The sequence below is a fragment of the Meleagris gallopavo genome, chromosome 5, assembly GCF_905368555.1.
Source record: "Meleagris gallopavo chromosome 5, MGAL_WU_HG_1.1, whole genome shotgun sequence".
NCBI classification, from domain to species: Eukaryota; Metazoa; Chordata; class Aves; order Galliformes; family Phasianidae; genus Meleagris; species Meleagris gallopavo.
In genome coordinates this window covers 1,484,651-1,504,765 of record NC_139408.1, presented here as the reverse complement: position 1 = coordinate 1,504,765, position 20,115 = coordinate 1,484,651, and the positions used below count along the sequence as shown (strand labels likewise).

The 20,115-nt window shown below is 37.0% G+C and overlaps 1 long non-coding RNA gene across 2 annotated transcripts in view; it reads right to left on the bottom strand.

Annotated features, from left to right (window-relative positions):
* LOC146544202 (uncharacterized) overlaps positions 1–20,115 on the bottom strand; it is a 182,105-nt gene that overhangs the window by 65,186 nt on the left and 96,804 nt on the right. The window lies entirely within an intron of this gene.

Sequence of the window (20,115 nt, the reverse complement as noted above, 5' to 3'; positions counted from 1 at the left end):
CTGTAGGATAAGCTACTTACATTTTAATTTTAAGTATCATTATTACAAGTTTCTTTTACAAGTGCCACTTCAGGCTTTAGTTCACCTTAATTTTTTATTTTGCAAAAGCATTCATATAATTTATGGTTCTACAGTAAAAAAAATATTTTATGCACCTGAATGAACTGAAACCTTGCCTGTTATTTGCAAAGCTATGTTTTGCTTGTTTTATATCATACATACGTCCGTATGTACACACAGAAGCACAACATCTAATTTCACTAGCTGTATTCATGAATATACTCAGCAAATACATCAGAAAAGTATTGCATTTCCCAAGAATAACCACCAAAACCTGATTTTCAGCCTCAGAATCGCCTCTATTTCTAGCACTCCACAAAAAAATACATGGAACACTGAAAGTCTAAGCTATTGGAGTACTAAACCTTTGTAATGCTTTTCTCAATGGCAACACAAACCTGGGCTTAGGGCCCAAACTTTCAGCTATTTATAGCAGTTATATCTGCTTAACATCAGTTCACAACTGAAGACATATAATCAATCAACTTTCCCTGATTCATTTCGCGTGGGCACTTTTCAACCACAATCAACCTCTCCTGACCTATCAAACAGAATCTTAACAACTCCTGTATATCAGATATGAAAACTGGGAATTGTCTCTGCTAACAAGGAGAAATGATAAGTTTGTATTCCTTTAACTACTAATAGAACTTCTCTGTCAACCCAGCATATGATACAATATTAAACTTCAAATTAAAATGATATATATACACATATTTAACATACATAAATAACATACATAAATATATAAATAAAAATATTAAAAAATTTATATATATATAGGCTGAAAAAAATGAGATTGTTGATTGTTGTACAACTGAAATTTCTATTGTTACATATAGAATTGCTAAGGTCAATACCGTATAAAAACAACTTAATCTTCACGTAAGTAAACCTTATAGACTTTTAAAACTGAGATTAGCTTAAAATACTGCATAAATAGAGGAAAAAAAAAGATGATATTGATGCTTATAATAGTTTATATTCCTACTTTCTCTGTAATTTAAATAATGCATATAACAAATTATTCAGAGCCTCAGGGAAAAAAAAAAAAAAGATTTAAACATCATTAAAATCCTCTAAAGATTAGAATACCCCGAAATTAAAAAGTCAGAATTTCACATACATTATTTGGTTTAGGTTGCCTTCATTTCAAATACCTGCATTCGCTTTTAATTTTGACATTTTATACAGTTCTAGATAGCTTATTAATAATAAAAAATCATTTTTAATGTAACAGTTGAACTGATGTTGGTTAAACAAATGCAAGGTTATCAGGTCTTGAAATAGAAGACACTTGTGCTCTGCAGTTTCAAGGCGTCCGCAAAAAAACCATTTCTGAAGTCTCATCCTACCGCAGGCAAGAAAGAATTCTTTACATTCCAGTATACAGATAGGTGCTTAAGGTTACATCAGCCAGCGAGGAACACGCATGTCTGACTTGTATAACACTTACTTTAAATGTAAATAAATCAAAACTAGGTTCAGTACACAATCTTATTCATGTGGGACATGTCTAGCAGAAGTAGGGTTTATTTTTCGCCTAAGTGTCAGTAAGTGACAGATCTCAATGACACCCCATGCTATTTTTCTACAGGGAGCACCAAGAACTGGAAATATGCAGCCTCACTACGGATCTTGACATCTGCAACATTCCCAGGGTATCACATCAGCCCCTTTAGGTTATTTCAATTTGATCTACATATCCATGAAAATAAAAATCAATGTGCCCAATGGTCTAGTAAAACATTCACCCTATCCTATGCAATCGCATCCTCTCTGCGAAGCGCAGGCGTAAAGGCACAGTGACCCTCAGAGCTACGCCACTGGGAACTTAGCCATCTTAGCAAATGATCTCTCATGCTGAACAAGTTAATAGATACCATCTATTAAGAGAACTTTTACCTTGCTCCTTCTGCACTGCCGAGGCTTACTATTAGTGAACTCTAAGTATCAGCAGGTGCTTTTACAGGAACTATAGAGAAAGGCAAGCGCATTCATTTAAGGCTCTGCAAGTACATGCAACATCATCAATATTGAAATTTAAGCCACCTTTTTACTTGTATCATCTCACCACACCGCAGAGAATTCACTTTACCAATGGAGAACTTGGGGATGTTCTTAATTCCAGCTAAAAAAGCCAAGATTCTTGCTCTTTGTGGCCTGTTTGTAGATGTGATAAAGCAATTAATTGTTCAAAAGAGCAAACTGTTCTTTTTTCACTGTGGAAAAAGGACTGTGAAAAGCTTTAAATGGTATTTCCTCTTGTAAGCATGGTTTAGTCTAAGTTCGGGGTTGGCTTTTACTATTAAAAGACATTACATAACTGTATTTATCCAATTGAATAATTACTCATTTTATAAACCTAATATTTACAAGCACAAGTTTAATAAAAATATGTACAACTGAAATTTTATGCTAGTCTACCTCAAAACTCAGAGAACTAAGAATTCTAGACCAAAATAAAGAACTTAAGAGAGCCAGTGGTTGATTTAAGTCCATTAAAGTTAGGTGCCCCACCTCAGCCATTATCTCCTAATAAAACCCATTTATGCATCTATCAGTGTTATTGCATTTGTTGTATAGAGCCGGGATGTAAACCATAACATTAGAAGGGGGGATCATTTTCACACAGAAATTTTATAAGTCTAATTTGAAAGATGAAAAGAGTATCTCTAGATGGAGGCAGGCGATTTAAAAATAATTGGTATAAATAGTAGTATCCTTAATTTCACACATCTTCAGTCCACAGAGTATATTAATTTTTTGCCCGTTCAATTGTTCACTCAATTGACAGCATTATCCCAGGTTAGCTCTTCTCACCTCAAGTTCATTTTAAAATCCAGTGAAAGTTAGTTAGTAGTCAGACCTTGAGCTTCTGTGAGCTTGCAGATGGTTCTTTCACTACACGCTTGGTACAACATACTTCAGAGTGAATTAGCATACAGCTAGTGCTTTGTCCTCCAAAAAAAATTTGTGAGCCGATGCTCCTGATCTGTCGGAGCCCTTCAGCACCCCTGGAACACCCCACATGCATGACAACATTGGGATACAATGATTTGATAGCATTTAAAACCGTTTAATAATAAGCTGATCAAGTGCTGTTCGTAGTTTTTAACTTTCCAGCTTTGCCACCTCTCCAGATACGTCTCTCGTAGTCTTTTCCTCAGTGTTATAAACAAGTTGGCTTGACTCAGTGTTGCTGGTCATTTTCCTAACAGTGATTCCCTATGAAATATAGTGCATATTTCATTGAGGAGATGTAACTTCTTATATCTTAGACAAAGTGAAAAAAGGCCAAGCACCTCTCAGCCTCCCCTTCTCCAAGGTGGGCAACAGCAGTTCCCTCAGCCTCTCCTCACGGCACATGCCTCGAGCCCTGCCAGCAGCTTTGGTGCCTTTTGGGCACTTTCAAAGACCTTCACATCCTGGTGGTCCATTTTCACTAACCTCAGATCCTTACGAGATCACAGGAAGAATTCAAACCCAGAAATCAAAAGTTGTACACTACATGTGATGCCTTGTTCTTTGCGTATGTTAAAGTGACAGCATTCTTAGAGTGTATAAAGTTTCATCACCATTTAAAACATTTAATAAATAAGGTACTGTGATTAGAAGTTACCGTCAGTCATAAATTGAATATTAAATGTCAGCTGTAACATGAACTACCGTAAAGCAGATTACTTGCTATATAACAACTACTGAAATCAAACAATATTTGTGATTTTCCACTATTATCCAGAATTTCTAAATACGGTACCAGTAGAAAGCCCAGTGAAGATGTGAAGTACCTTTTCTGTATACTTCAGCTTATATTTAGAGATGTGTCACCACTCATTCCGACTGCAACAGGCTGACCAGCAGCTCTGTTTCACAGCTCAATTCAGAATCATTTCAGCTTCCCAATGAATGAAGAAAAAGAAAAACAGAACAGGGAAAAAAAAAAAAAAAAAAAGGTTTGAATAAGTTAAAAGAACCAGAAAATTCAACAATGTGTCACAAATAGAGAGGTCATTATGCCTGGATAACCCAGGATATTAATAGTTGCAGAAAGTGAAACACTATCCACAACTTAGCAGTCAATGAGCCCTGATCAGAACCAGTGATCTTCTGTACAACAAGGGTGGCATTTTACAGTTCAGTGCAAAATGGAACAGACCCTTGATATCTTCATTTGTCCTTTTTTCTGTGCATATTTCACAGTGCAACGATTTAGGGTCCATAACGTGTCACTTGTTATACTTATAACTACAGAGTTTACTTGAAATATGTATGCACAGAAAAAAGTTCAGTGAACTGCAAAGATTGCAACAAATCTATGGCTTTGATCCACTCTAAAGTTTTATTCCAAGTCTGAAACAACGCTGGTTAAACACACCCAAAGTCCTATTTGAACTGCTTTTGCTTCTAATGCCTGCATTTACTGTAGAAGCAGGTCACTTCAAGCTGTCTTCTAAATCAATGACTCAAAATACTTTTTATTATGTTTCATCTTAAAATAAAAATGGACATATTTTAGAAGTGTTGCTAACATACTTCATTTTCCATCTTTTACTGTACTAGGCATGGGGGTTCGTGAAAAAAAATGAGGGGAAAGGGTTCTTCTGTAAAATAAATCGTCAGCATCTCATGGCAAATTTGAGCCTCACTTTAAAAGCTGTAATAGAAAATGCCACTGAAAGATTCTCATGCCATATTGCACAGACTTGGGAGTATTGAGAGGTTTTCTGTGTGGATTTTTATGAATGTTTTTCTCTTGTCCACCCTTCTGCACAATGATAAATAATCCTTCTGACAAACTGATTAAGTGGTATTTTGGTAATATCATCAATCTGCAAAAACGCTTTATCATTCCAGGGAATAACACAGGTTAGTGTCTGGAAATGATTCCACAACAAAACTACTGAACAGCAAGATAAAAAAAACAGAAGTTTTCCCTGTGTAGAACAATATTATTTAGCTCAACTAAGCATGAAAATTAATATTTCAGTAGCACACCCCAAAGTCTCCTAAATTCTGTATATGAAATTGCACAGGCACTGCATTCTCTTCTGCTACCTGGGGCCAGAAATGAAAACATCATGAGAAAAGTTGTTTCTCCTGAATTGCTAGCTTGACTGCAGCAGAAATACAAGAAGAGCATAACAAAATCCCAGTCTAATAAGTTTTCCATGCAGAAGTATTTTTCAGGAGGATTCAAAGGAGCTTACATACTACCTTATTGATACTTCAACCTTTACTTCCATTCTTGTGCATCCTATGTAGATTGCTTTTCACAACTCATTTTTTAATGCAAAAATGATGCGAACCAGAATATTTAAATGCAAAGGGAGATACATGTGAATTGAAAGAATGGAAGGAAGTTTTTTAAGCAACAAACATTAGTACTACGTTATACAAACACCATGGGTCCATACACAAATACGATAAAGGTAATACAGCTGCATAATAATTGAAGCTTTATTTTATATATCACACATCTTGGAGCTGAAACAAGACTCCTATTACTCACATTACTAATATGGCAAATGTTCAATTAAAATACATTTGATTTATTTTTGCCACAAAGCAGAATTAGACACTTCAGGATGTGCTTATTTCCTTATGGTACAATAAAGAAGAGTTCTAGGTCAACTCAAACATCTAAACAACATCCAGATTTGATACGATTATTTAAAACTAATCCATCTTGTTTTTAATTCATCTGTGCTTTGAATCTCTCCCATAAAGCACATAAAAAGCACAACTAAAAATAACGACTTCAGATGAGGCTTAGGTGGAGTTTTCAGGCACGGGCTTTGGACGGTCTTAGTTACTGGAATGAACAAGGAGGCTTCAACTTTAATACACCAGAAATAATTGATCTAGGAGTAGCACAATCGACTAGATCTATGAATTCAACTACACTATGAAAAAAAATTGCATTTATACACAACTTAAAATAAAAACACCCAGAATGAGCTATTTAACTTGTCCTGCAACTCTTGACAGAAATCAAATCTCAAAATAATAGTGTAATATTATCCCAGGCTAAAACAGTCAATTGGATAAATACTCCTTCTGCTGACTGAATGATGTGCTACTTACAGCATCACCATATCCATTCAGATAAATCTACACCATACAAGAAGTTAACAATCAGCAGTAAAGTTGGAAATACGCTAATAAACTTGATGAGTGTAGAGCAGCTCTGTTGTTGCCAGCTCTTTGACTTGAACTCCATAGGGCTAATTTGGCATCCAGCAACTGGTTACGTTCAGCAAGAGGTGAAGCTTCACAACCAAGATAACGTAGTGGAAGTAATTAGTATTCAGACCATCAATAACAGGTCTTTAGCATGTGACTGCGGGCAAAGCAAGACTTCAGTAATACACTGTCTGTCATATGTTTTTTGAAGGCGTGGTGCATAACTATTTCCATGTTATACTGGAATACTATCTATTTTTCATGACACACACACACACACACACACACGTTAAGCTTATATAAGGTTAAGTAGGCTTGTTCCCATTGAATGCACAGCAATGTGACAAAAACAGTTTTCTTTCTCTTTAGGAATGAGTTTTGAAAGATGAGCATTGGTCATTTATGGCACCAGATTATTCTGTACCGTCAGCAAGGACGAGTCAAAACAGGACAACAGTACTAGTAGTTCTTGCAATTTCCTTGGACTCCAGTAGGATCTCTGCCAAGGAATAAAATATTGTGAAACACTCATGGAGGGAGAGTGCTGGGGAAGTTGGCTTTTGTGTGATTTCTGCTCTGGGCTAGCCAGTATCTGTATCAAAGACCTAGTCTCAGTCTTTCCATGCAAAATTTGAATATAAACACATTTGAATATGCTCCCTCTGTTGTCAGTTAAGAGAACAGGAAAATGGAGAGAAGTGTCAACTAGACATGCCAAGGCAGTCAGCAATTAAAGGTACGCCATAAGGAGCTGTTTTACTCAAACTTACATCGTTGGAGCAGAATAGGAAAAAAAAAAAAAAAGGATCAAATCAAGTCCATGATTACTAAAAAAATCATTTCACTATTAAAATGCTTTTGTTAGGCTTTGGCGGCCAAAACAAAAGAGCAAGTCTCATCTCTTGGAGGGGACCTTGGAAGTGCATCTGCTACAACATCAAAGCTGGGTCAACTCTGAATTCAAGCCTAGTTCTTTACAGCTTAGTCCATTCAGACTCTCCGTCTTTGGATATTTCGCAACCTGTTTTCTAACCTTGTTTCAACACTGCATCATTCTTAAAGGCTTTTTTTTCCCTCTTCTACTCTAAGACCCCCAATTCAATTTATGATCACTGTCTCTCATTCTCTCACCTTAAAGAGGTATCTTACAGGTATTAGAAGACTGCTATTAGGTCTTCCCGAAGTTCTCTCTTGTCCAGTCTAAACAAGCTCGTTTCTCACAGCCTCTCCTCACAAGGAGCTTCCTACAGTCCCCAACCATTGTAGTGGCTTCACTCAAGTTTACAACCATCTTTCTATCACTGCTCTTTGATGTACACCCCAAGGATGCATGTAGCAATTACTTCTAACAGTAAATCTTTCAAACAGGCCTGCAGTGAAAAGGTACAGGAAAAAATTAAAAAATACAATATTAAAAATAAAAAAGACACACAGATGTTCAGTATATCGTTTCTACTGTAATTGTGTATATCCTTATGAACTTCATTGAAGTCCATATTATTTATGGCTAAAATTTCTACAAAAATTACTTCAGTTTCAAAAACTCCTTTTGCAATCTAGGAAAATTTTGAACTAGAAATTATGAGAAACTGCCACTGTTATTATTCAATGATGTGACCACTGCATCTGAAAAGATAATCTGGTCTGTATTTTCTTCTCCAATTAAATACATCCAGTTTGTACTGACTTACACTTTAAGTATGCCCACTGAGTTCAGTAACATTAAACACGATATCTTAATAGTTCAAAAGGTGTACTTCAAATGAAAGGAGTTTAAAGTAAGATAGCAGTGGTAACACTTAACTATTCTCAGACAGGTTACTTTGCGGGGGGGGGGGGGGGGAGGGTGGAGAGATTATTTATCCTATGTTATTATTTTCCAATTCCCTACAGGGATTTATAGGGTATTGGTAAGAACGGTGACTGTCCTAGTGCCAATTATTGTATTAGTTATAGAATTATTTTCCACCATGCCTTTTTCATCATTCGTGTTATAGTCCAAGAGGTTATTGTTGCTGCATGGCTTTTGATTCCCACATTAAAAAAAAATAATCAATTCTATCTGGAATTCAAATGAGTCTCTTTTTTCAGCTATGAAGAAGGACCAAAGACTGCAAGCAGTGAAAGAAGCATCAGCTTTCCATGTTGTCTTTCCACCCGCACTTTCAAACTTTCTGCAGCCCACAAGAAACACCTGAAAGACTATCCTTCTTATTTCCCACTCTGCATATGTTGTGAGCAGAGATAACACAGTTCCCACAATCTTGTAACACAAGGAAAAATCAGAGCCCTTTTTATAAGCAGTATCTTTTTTTTTAAAAGAAGCAGTTAGAGATGTTTCACTGTACCGTCTTGTAGTATTAATCAGTTTAACTGTAAACACAAACATAGAAAGAGAGTTTGTATCTTGGAAAAAAAAAAAACCAACAACAGATCTTCCAAAACTTTGATGGAATTTAAGCTTTCATATCATATCCTATATCATATCATATATTAATACTTTTTTATTTTTGCCTTATTAAAGAAGCCAAAGCATATCAATTAATACAAACTGCACTTCAGCTTTACTATGTATAAATATTTTTCTGTGTATGGCATGTTAAACAGAATTGCTTTGACCTATTTGAGCAGAGAAGAAGAAACATCTGTGAATCTTAGTAACACTAATTAGTTTTAGGTTAAAGGTTTTAAACTTCCAATATTTCATTTAGTGGTCGATCACAGACCACCTCCCAGGACTATAGACAATATGGTCATGTCAGAAGCCTGCTCCTCTTAGGTCACATCAAAAGTTCAAAAAATGCGTAAGAAGAAGAGTAACTGCACAAAGAACAGAGATCATTAACTGTCTTTCTGGGACTGTCAGGTTTTCAGTTGGAGAGATGGGGAGGGACTATCTGAGCTGGAGCAGCAGAGTTCCTAACAAAGCTGCATGCGTTTGCTAACTTTGTAAGCAGCAGTAGAAAATTACACTGATAATTGTTGGGTTTGTTGTTGTTGTTGTTGTTTTTGTCCTATACAGAAAGCTTACATCATACACATAACAAACAGGGTACTTTACTTACATATATGTATATATATATATATATATGTGTGTGTGTGTGTGTGTGTGTATATATATATATATTACAGTTTTCTTTAAGCATGCACAAGAAAAAGATCAAATTTCTTTTAATAACTTATATAACTGGAAAACACAAACAAGAGAATAATCTGCCTAATAAAAAACCTATGCAATAAACAACATGTTCATAATATTTCAGAATTTAAGTAAGTCTCTATTTTCATTTGTTATGTTCTCTTCTGTTCAAAACACCATGACTGGTGATTATATGCAACATGCAAAAGCACACTGGAAAAAAAATCCGGACTTGAAATATCTATAAATAACTCAAAAATTCTCATTGAGTCAAAAAAAAATCAGCAGCCTTTACAGGTCAGCTTACATGGCTTCACATTCCTCAAAAGATAGGAACTAAAAAAAACATCCAAAGCCAAATTCCTTCATCCTTCCCTGCTGAAAAAGAAATATGAGCAAAAAAGTAGTTGATAAAATGCTGAGATAAGACTTGATAGTCCTATATCCCAACTTGCTTCATTGCTGATCTTTCTCAACAGCAATAAAAGAGCAACAGGTTGTAATTGCCAAGGTTAGCTACAATCCCAGGCTTATGCACAAGGATTATACATCCTGTATTCCACTCTGCTGGAAGGGTCTTATTTGGCAATAAAAGATTAACAGTAAAAGCCAGGGTCTCAGCTCTAATACCTAAACCTGAAGACATTTTTCAAGTACGCACATCCAGGAACAAGCATCTGAGCCTTTTTTCTCTTAGCATAATCCTCTTAGCATTTTTCTTACCTCGCTGAACTCCAGGATTTCAAAAAGTGAAATATATCTGGCACCTTCACTCTGAATTTAACTTTAAAAACTGCCTCTTGAAGACACCACATTATAAATTATAATAGCATCCATTCCAGATTCATAACTGTTGGATTCTTTCATCCTGCTTTCTAATATCAAAGGCAATATATACAATAAGCACAGTTTCTGGTTTTAAGCTTGTACTAGCTATTCCTGTTATTCATACAATACATATTGGCATTATCAATATTCAAATGTTCCTTACCTTATGGATTTCAGATATGACATCACAGGTAAAATTTAAACAACAACGCTTGGTGAAAAAACATTTAAGTTAATTGCTATTATGAAAATTGATAAGCATATTACTATACTGTTGTCCAAATGACATTGTGTAAAACTCAAGTCTTCAAGGCAGTTTCTTTACGATCCTTCTCGAATCCCACCAAGAAACAGAACTAAATGTCCAAGTGGTGCCTGTTGAACTTAACAAGTCACATCAGGAATTTACTCTAAGCTACCAGTTTGTAGTGCAGTGCCCATAGCAGCAAACTACATTGACAAGACTCTTTAACAAAAAATACTTAAATTCCTTTAAGGACCAGACAGACGTGAGCTGAAGGTCAGAACTGCTTTGTCCATCTGTTAATGCTTGAAACTGGGCCGAACCAACCCGTAAACCACCGACACCACGTTTGGGTTGGGAACAGCCATAGCAGTGAGGTCCACCTTAGTTTGCTTTAGGTATCTACATCTGAGCCAATCAGCATCTACAGCCAGTGCAAAGAAATAAACACCGCTGAAATGCAATTCAGCAAACCTATCTACAAGTTTACTTTAAGACGAAGTGATTATCTTGTTACAAATCCATATTCACTTCGATGAATTACAAAAAGCGTTCTAGATAAATAGAAGTAGACAACCCATAAGAGAAAAAGTAGTTATTAGTCACAGTTCTGTACTTGATAATCTGGGACAAACTGCCTCTTTATTTTAGGTGAGTAGCCTATCTTATCTGCACTGAAGTATTTATATATCTAGTTATTAACACATTTGATTTTTTAAGTTAACTACTTTGTATTGAAGTATGTTCTGTAAAAAATTACATTTTACAATCTTATTTTATGTTAATATGATACAAAGATATAAAGATATGTTTCTGATAGAGGAGCACGTACCTATTTGGTTACATGCTTGACTTGCATTGATCTTCAAATCCTTTATGGAATAAAATACTCTCAAAGTTTTTAATCTTTTGAGGATATGAAGTTACGGTACACTCATTACATTAATGAAACAATAACAGCATCCTGCAAAGAAAACTCATGGTCTTACACCTCAAAACTAGAAAATAAGAATATGATACAAAGTAAAGTAACACTTAATTAACATTAGTTTCATGGTACTGCTATAAAAGTAAACATACTGTCTTTCTACTGTACAAAACAGCTATTTACATCCATCCTGGCCAAGCTGTGGGTTGCATGTTAGTTTGCACACCAGACATTTTCAGTGAGTCCCCATCTAAGGGTAAGCAAAGACCAGAAGATTCATTTTTAGACTCTTGGCAAAAGATTATAAAAATTACGCAAGTTGTTTTGTCGTAAGGTTTCCATTTTGACTTCAGATTGCTATTTAGAAAACAGAATAAAGTGTAGCTATAGCACATATTTGTAAGACTTTTATTAAGATAGCTTAACTGGTAGTCAGCACAAAGCTCAAGTATATTCAAACATTATAAATTTAACACAAGTTCTACACCTTTGTGTAGAAAATACCTAGGAAAAAAGAAGAAAAATCTAATTCTCTTTCAGCTCAGGCCCCAAATGTATCATGAAACAGTTCTCAAACCATTCCAAAAAAGATCACAGTGATAACGACTGCAAGGATTATCAGAGTAGAGGGATGCTCCAGACATTTACTCTCTCAGTCACAGTTCTAACATGTCCTCTGAACTGCAAGTCTTAGAAAGAGACAGAAGGAAGGTGAAGAGGTTTTCTGGCAATATATCTCCAGAGGGACACAAGGTTTACCTGCAGGCTTGGAATTTTGCCTCTTCAGGGAGAGGATGTTTCCCCGTAGTAATGATAGCAAATGGTATACATGCTGTTTTCTAAAGTTTCTACTTTTTCCCCTAAGAAGATAAGTTAATCTTATATGAATATAAAAACAGAAATCAAGTTGGTTTGGACAGATTGTTTAAAGTTCTCTCCACAGAATGAATTTGGATTCAGTGCACTCACGTGAGCCATCTCACAGGAGAAGCTGCACACTGTGCATTAGCGGTGGAAGCAGAGACTAATTGTTGCACATGCAAACAAGCATTACATTAAATAACTGCATAACAACTGCTGTAAAGAACTCGATCTTCAAACTTCAAAACAAAAGAACTTGATCTTCAACTACCTTTCAGAAAGTAAGGCAGTGAGCAAGAGCAACCAAAGTCTAATGAGAAGTTAAGCAGCGATTGCTGTGGATCAATGACTTTCCAAAACTGACAAGCACGTGTAATAACGGAAATACTGATCTAATTCTGCAAAAATGTACACTTCTGTCTGCCTGCTTTGAGCACTAAGCAGTTCCCTTAAATTGAATGAAGATACTCACATGCAGGCTACTTGGAACTTGAATGTGCAAGCGCTTATGAGATCAAGATTATCCATGGGACAAAAGTGCACACAAAGCTTTAAGAAACAAACAGCTCCTGATTTTGTATGTCAACAATTATTAAGTTTTAAGAGATGTCAAAACAAGTGTCATTCATTTTAGTTTCCAGTCAACACTGAATTGAAATAACCTGTTAAATTTTTGTGAGCAGCAATGGAGATAATACCCATATTTACTTCAGGACACATCTATTATATAAAAGGGATGAAATATATTAAGTAATTAGTATATTTGTTGAAATCATGAAGTACTGATGATAAAATAACGTGTCACATTGCTATCAAGTAGCACGTTTCTAGGGAGATTTACAAGACTAACTCTTCAGTGCTGACATCACTTTTGAATCTTTCCTCCACACACTTACAAAACCTCATTTTATTGTTTCGGAAAATTTTGAAAAATCAGAGTTAATACACCTGTCACATCCAATCAGCAGATAAATATTAGGATCCTGAAAAGCTTTATAAATAAAGCAGAATGTAACTGGAATGCCACTGTTTATAGCTGCAGTCACTCTGTCAAAGGTCAGCCTCAGAGCACAATTCATGGCCATCCTGGAAACAGAAATAGCACCAAAGCTGACCTTTGGATAACATCAAACAGCTACAAGACCTGTAATTAGATTATACATAGGTTGCTCTGAAAGTAACACCTCCTATTTACTTCCATAGGTACTACAACAAATACAAAGAACACAACAATATTATTGGATAGAGCAGATTCCCAGTTACAAAGCAATACTTTTCAACACAGTCACCACCATTAGTTACACTTTTTTTTGCCATTGGTGAACAAGAGCCTGCCTACCATGCTTGTAAACATCCGTACCGGCAGAGCAGAACCAGGGTTGCTGACGCCACTGCTGAAACACACCACCCACCACGTCACCGTGCTCACATCCCACTGATCAGTCCCTATAAACATTGAGTAAGTGTTAATGAACATCAGTGAGTGCAATTTTTTTCTGCATGGAGATAATTTAATGACACACCTTTGCTTCCTCCACACTTCCACATCAGACATCATTTCATCAGAGTGCCCCTCTACTGCCATCTGTCACACTGCAACAAAATGTAATGGAATATTGGTGGGAAGGTTCAGCTTCTGCTGCAATACCACCAGCATCTGCCTCTGATGTCGTGGGCCAACATCATGAAATGGGAGGCATTACTTTCGGAGCTGACCTCACGTATACAGGCAGCAAATATAACAATGACAGTTCTGCAAGACGAATGAACAGAATAAGTGCTAACATGTTAATACGTGGGACAGAAAGTTAACGATCTCACAGCCACCAGCTTGTGTTAACTCAGGTACACAGACACTAATGGCCTTTTGCCTTTATTAACCTATAGGATAAACTACAAACCACACTGAATTATTCCTCTCGTACTACCTACTCTACTGAGACAAATAAGAACTGCATGGAAAGATACTAGAAATAGATGATCGTGGATTGTAACCGCTATGGATGTTTTTAGAAAGAACACTGACAAATTAAGACTACTTTCAGAATTGCACTTAGTAAAATAACGTTAAATATCCACTGAAGACTTACTGGTAGTTCATCTGCTACACAGTTCTATGACTGTGAGAGCGTGAGAGCATTCATCTGTTAGACAATCAGTCACCAAAAAACACTCTTTTTAATAACGGACGTTGTAAGAGACTTGTCTTGAAGATTTACGTGATCATTTCTGGATCTAAATCACTTTTCCAGACAAAATAGGGAGCATGTAATTTTATACCTTTTCCTGCAACATTCACCAAATTCACAGCACTTGGTGCATAATCAGTTTTCACTACACAGACACTTATTTTCCTGTTGTTTTGTCTTTCAGGCAGATAATAAGAAATAAAGGTTAACAGTCCAGGCACTTACTGGTGTTTTACACTGGTGGTGATGGCTTTAGTTTCTTTTTTTTTTGTATTTATTTTTTTTTCCTAAGTTTGCTAGATCTGTTTATACTTTAACACAGGGTTATTGAGCAAGCAGAACTTAAAAAAAAAACCAAAACAACCAACTAACCACTACTACTAACTCTGGTAAAATTAGACAGTATTAGCTGTCAGTTTGACTTTATATTAAGAATTCTTTAATGGACTGGAATATAACTTCCTAACATTGTAAACAAGACACGCAGCAATCAAGAAATGGAAAATAAATCAGGCTATGGGCACAATACTACTGTTTTTCTAAGGAAATTCATGGGTTGAGAGAAATAATAAAAAAAGAAGGAATCAAAATGCATTTGAAATCAGACCACTGTAGCTATTCCTTAATAACCACGTAACAGTCCATCTTCCCCCATTTCATTTAACTTCAAACTAAAATGCTCTATTAAAGCTGCTTATGTGGCTATAGGTATAAAAATGGCACTCATTCTCTGATGTATGAAAAAAGGTCAAATAAGGCATATACAAAGTAATGAAGAGACGGGTAAAACAAAAAAAATATGTTTCAGCTAAAAACTTTTCTGAAAAATGACTCAAAGGTTTGACACTGGGTGTTGTTCTTTTGCCTATGTGTTTGATTTATTCCAAAATATTATTCCACATAAATCAATTCTGAATCTATCTAGAATAATGATTTAAGCATTTTCTAAATCAATTAGCTCGACTGCTGCTATGATCAAACATCCAGGTCACAGCTAGATTTTTCAAGTTAGCTCACAACCTAAGGATTTTGACAGGTGCCTAGCAGTCTTTCAGAAGTGCACAGACACTTAAAGTATTTAATTTGAACCATACAAACATTTCAAAGTGATTCTGAAGAAAAAAAAAAAAGCAAGCATTTGGTCTCACCTTTTAGTACCAACAATCTTTCATTTTTGGTGTTGTTTTCATTTCTGTAAAATATTCTAAAAATTAAATACTTTGCTTCTCTCTGTATCTTCTGCATCCTGAACACATTTCCATTCATCAATTTAAGAATTTAACACAGTTTTGAGCATCGTCGTAAGAAAGTAGTCCTACAATGCTACTGCAAACAACCATCTTCACCCCCTAGTCTTAGACTTGACTCTAGAAGTTTCCTGTCATTTCATGTATAATTTCTTGATACTTGGACACACTCACAACAGACAGCATAGCAATGAACAGAGAGCACCGATGTTTCTCACGAAGAAATGGGTAATTCAATGCAGGAAAGGATAAATCTAAAAAATAAAGCACCCACCAAACATGATGAGGGTGTAACACAGCTTGGATGCATCCTGAGGAGAGAAAGAAAAAGGCACCGGTAGGCCAATCTTTATAAAGCTTTACCAATTTAGCTTCCTTTCCACTGCTATTGGTGCTTAAGAGGTTAAGACTTTATTTGTGAAAACAGAGAGAGATAGCGGGGAATCATGTTGTCTGCAGCTCCATAAGTCTCGCTTAAGATCCTTTTCAATTACCATCCATTTCTCCTTTAAAAAGGGACAAAAAAATAGAGGAGTGGAAACAGGTCAGGGCAGTCTGTGACAATGACAGTGTGATGGGCTTGGACCCCCTGCGGTGTTTCCATCTGCTATCATTAAGGTGACTACTCAGACATGAAAAAATCCCTCTTGCTGTGCTGACAGGCAGACATCAAGAACTATGACAAGGCATTAAGACAGAACGTAGAGACAGAGATGTCATATTCCACAAACAATACTGCCTCAAACAAGACCTCTAAAATTTTATTGGAATTTAAAATAAAAATCAAAGGGCTTTTACCTGGAGGTTATCAAACTCCCTCTCATGTTAGTTTGACAACGAAGATAGTGCTGACAGTCACAGACGCTTGGCTGCTACCTGTAAAACTCCACCTGAGAAACCCAAATTTTTTGCTCACTGCCCAATAAAAGCGAGTTTTTAATTTCTTGCCCTTTCTCACAAAACAATAAGAAAGATGAAAAGGAGAACTGAGGCTGCTGCTTAGAACACGTCAAGTACTGGAGTCTTTGGCGGATCGCACACACGATAACCGAAAAATAAATCGACAAGGCAAGCATCTACGACGAACTGTTTTTCCTTCCAAACAAATGAAGTCCAGACGAATGATAATTCAATTCATATCGAATGTTAAAGGAAGTGTGAAATGACTGCGATGTTTATCTCGGTGCAAAGTAACAAAATGAGCAGAGGCTTTTAACCAGCAGGGGGGGCAACAGGATTAGGGCTGAGCTCTGACCCCGGCGCGCCGCTCCGGCAGCTGCGACAGCGGGCAGGCGGGCGGGCAGGGCCTCCGCTCCCGAAATCGTCCCTCGTGCCCGCTGCTTCGCTGCTGCTCTTTCTGAGCTTGGTCAGCTTTTAGCAGAGCTCCCCTCCTTCCTGTCGAGCCGCAGTGATCAATAGTTTGACAACAATATCGCAAGCCTCATTTAACAATTCCCAACTGCTTCCCCTCACCAGCCAGCCTCGATGAGCGCCTGCGAACACGAGGCACGGCACAGCGCTTCGCTTCCTTCACAAGCACGTTCCGAACGTCACGACTAAGTGTATTGCATTGGGAGGACTTCAACCCTCCACCAGCAGCTTCAGAAACGCACGCATCAGTCCTCTAGCACGTAGCACCGAAGCACCACTCAGCATTTCACCCCCAGGTGCAGACAACACGAATCTTACCTCGCTTCCTTCTGCCACCTCCACTGGACTCATAAAGCACTTTCTCTGTGAATGCTAACAACTCTTGAAGCACTGCTACACAAACAGGGGCTTTCTTCAGTCATATAGTTCTGGTGCAAGTTCTCTTCTCATCATCTACTTGTACTACTCGCATGCATTTGCTCCCAAACCCAAACACGCCCTCACAGGTGACTGTCTGAATGTCCACCTCATGAAATGGCCTTTCGAGCAGACCTCCCAGAGACTCATTAGGAACACCGGAGGGGCAAAGTGTTACTAGGGCAAGAGATGCAAGACATCTGCCAAGATAACTTTTTTTTTTATATTAAGCTTCCAGTTTGAGGTAGGATGTATTTATTTTTTAATAATCCAGCTATAGAATGGCTGTAGTTAATGAGAGGGAATCTGAATATGAATGCCATACACCAAATCATGTTTTCAGGCTGTTATACCAATTGCTCTGGTGTACAGATACCTGTGTGTTAATGAATATTAATCAGAGAAATCTATCTTTGCAGTATGTAACACTTACTCTGGGAAAGAGCAAGACAGTGCTCTAATAACTGAAAATCTATTTATTACTCACTTAATCTTATATGCATATTCAGTCTGTAGCAAAATGAAAGAAAAAGCTTAATAATTGAAATATGATTTTCATAGTTTTGTCATTTTTGATTTTCTAAATTTACTTAAGTAATTCATTTTCATACAATCTACATATAGAAGTGAAAAAGCTACAGATAGTGGTTTCTATTCTGCACAGCTACAGAAGAAGAGACACGACAGCTGTAGTAGTTACTGAAATATCAATTATTTCAGCTATTAGTTTAACAGGAGATTCTTTATTTAGATTAGGGAGATTTTAGAAGTTAAATCATTAAGTCTAAGCTAATCATTTAGGATTTTTCGGTAGTCTATAGTATCAGATAAGTACCTACCTAGGGCAATTCATATTGGTTTTAGGATTTGGCAGCATTTCACATAATTACCCATTGACAACTTAAACAACCAGCTTATATTAGGTATTTGTAATGCTATAATGTGACAGAAAGTACAGCAATAATAGCAGGGTAGCAAAGTCTATGGCCACAGCAAACGAGAACAAGCTCAAACACAGCAGCCACAGATGCAGAAACAAAGGAAAAAAAGCTGGTTATCTTCAGAAGGCCTCCAGTAAGCAGGGACCTTAAGCAGAACACTCTTGCCTCCACTACCAACCCTTAAATGAGATGTGGGAAGGAGTGGAACCTGGTTCCAGACCTGTCAGTAGCTACATGCACTGCACACACCTGAGATCTCCTGGGTTGGCCCTGCCTTCCCACCAGGTGCTCAATCACTGTTTCAGGCCTTGACTTAGCATTTCTACTACACTCCACCCCTTCACAGCAGGAACCAATGACTGAACAAGTTAAAGGTAAGCCCTTTCCATTATGGTGATCCAGTACAACATGACACTTCGTACAAGTTGCCTAACACGGTGTAGACTGATGAAATTTAAGATGATTGATGACTGGTTCACGGTTGAGGCTCATGTTCCTTTGTGGGCCAGTAGTTGATGGCTCTTTTGGGGGCTACGTAGTTGCTTGGACCAGGGAAGGCTTGGCTCGCAGTGTTTAACTGCTTTTAGTAGAGAGTATAACCTGGATTTTGGTTTCTGAATGGAGGATGATTCTCATGTGAGCTTCAGTGCAAAAGACTGCATTTCCATTCAAAAATACTAGCTTGTATTTTGATTACAATGAAAACATTGGAATAATGAAATACATATGGCAAGCAATAATTATAGAATGGTCGCCAATGCATCTCGTTATCGAATAATGAAAAGCCTTTGCCTTTAAAGTGTCTATGCAAGACCCATCCATGCCTAATTCTTCCTCCTGTTTCCACCAGTGGAACTTATCTGACACTACTTAAGCCCCTCCCGTCAGGAAACTTCCAACAGGTTCTAACACATCCCATGACTTTCACTGACACGGAGGTGGCCACGCTCACAAAGGACTCAGCACCATCAATTTAAGAGAGACTACAGAAAAGAAAAAAATTATCACCTCTTTTGTCTAGATTTTGATAGGCTAGTTTGTAGATACAAGGATAAAGGAAAAAAAATCAGGAAGCTTTGAGTTAAACTGAAGTCCAGAAAAAAAAGTAGAAGAGAAATTCAGAATCTATAGGAATACTCTATGCTAAAAACTAGAAACTCAAATTTAAAAGAACTATTTGTCATAAGAGCCAGATTACTTCTACTCTCTAAATCATCACAACAAATATAAGTGCTTTCATTAACATTTGAAATAGCAAACACCTCTATTGGTGACCACAAGTCCAAAGACTGGGACTACAAAAATCATAAGCATCATATTTAAGCAGTAGCAGAGACCCAGGTTCCCAGCATAGCCTCTCTGGAATTTTGGAAACGCAGGGTGTGCAAGCATGAAGCTTTATCAGCCAGCACTGGGGCTGAGGTCTGCAACCTCTGTGTACCTTGGCTGAGATGAAAATGAAAGCATTCACCCCTAGCAGGTGGTTTGCAAATATTGGTCCTGAGAACTGAGCGTGAAGAGGACAGGAATGACAGGCGGGCTGCCTGCCCCTAGAGACTCAATCCAAATACTTAAATTACTGAACAACGTACCTGAATAAAATCAAAGAATGAGAAATAAAAGATTTCCCAATACCTTGCTTCCTTGCTAAACAAAGCTTACTTTTTCCATTATGGAAGTAAGATTGAAGACGCATTTACCAAA